This window comes from Vicia villosa, linkage group LG1 (genome assembly GCF_029867415.1).
Source record: "Vicia villosa cultivar HV-30 ecotype Madison, WI linkage group LG1, Vvil1.0, whole genome shotgun sequence".
Classification (NCBI taxonomy): Eukaryota; Viridiplantae; Streptophyta; class Magnoliopsida; order Fabales; family Fabaceae; genus Vicia; species Vicia villosa.
Window position 1 is genome coordinate 15446974 of NC_081180.1, and position 1139 is coordinate 15448112.

A 1139-nucleotide genomic window follows, 5' to 3' on the forward strand; every position below is an offset into this window, starting at 1 on the left:
TTACAGCGGCAGCGGTGGCTGAAGGAGTGATGGTCAAATTCTCGATCTTTTGAGTTAAAGCGTCTACTTTAGCGTTAACGCGGTCTATACCACTTATTTCGTACATTCCTCCTTTGGTTTGGGCTTTCTCTAGAGCGGCTCGTTCTCCACCCCATTGGTAATGGTTTTGTGCCATGTTCTCTATGAGTTTGTATGCTTCATCATGGGGTTTGTCCATTAATGCTCTGCCAGCAGCGGCATCTATTGTCATTTTAGTGTTATATAAGAGACCACCATAGAAAGTATGGATGATCAGCCATGGTTCGAGTCCATGATGAGGGCATATTCTAAGCATGTCCTTGTAACGTTCCCAAGCTTCGAAGAGCGATTCGTTATCTTTCTGGGTAAATCCGTTGATTTGACCTCTGAGCATAGCAGTTTTGCTAGGCGGAAAGTATCTCGCTAAGAATACTCTCTTCAATTCGTCCCACGTAGTTATGGAATTGGAAGGCAGGGATTGAAGCCACGCTCTCGCTCTATCTCTCAAAGAGAAAGGGAAAAGGCGTAATCGAATAGCTTCGGAACTAACGTTGTTGGCTTTGATAGTGTCGGCGTATTGCACGAACACGGATAAATGGAGATTGGGGTCATCTACAGGGCTTCCAGAGAATTGATTCTGTTGAACAGCTTGGACCAGTGAAGGTTTGAGTTCGAAATTGTTTGCCTCAATCGCAGGTGGTGCGATACTTGAATGCGGTTCAGCACGCGAAGGAGCGGCATAGTCTCTAAGATGACGAATAGCAGCCATCTCTAACTTCGGGGTGATTTGATTGATTTGATCAGTAAAAATCAATTCCCGATTAATCGGAATTTCTGCTACTTCGGGAAGATTGCGAACTCGTCGTTTAACGTTAATGAAACGTTCGATCTCGTTAATTCGTTGTATTAAATCTCCTCCTTGTGAACGAGTATTTGGCATACAATCGTTCAAAAAGAAAGGGAAGAATTATCCTAGTCTCTACGGTGTAACAGTGAGTTACGATATCGACTTAAATAGTCCCCGGCAACGGCGCCAAAAACTTGATCGCGACTTTACGTGTCTATAAATTTGGTAACTGCAAGTGCACAGTCGTGTCGTGTAGTTTTAAAAGATATCGAAT

General features: G+C 43.6%; 1 non-coding gene across 1 annotated transcript; it reads left to right on the top strand.

Moving 5' to 3' along the window:
- Nucleotides 1-305: 305 nt before the first annotated feature.
- On the top strand, nt 306-412 carry LOC131645315 (small nucleolar RNA R71). Its single transcript, XR_009296944.1, has one exon. It is a non-coding gene; the product is annotated as a small nucleolar RNA R71 (small nucleolar RNA).
- Nucleotides 413-1139: the final 727 nt, after the last annotated feature.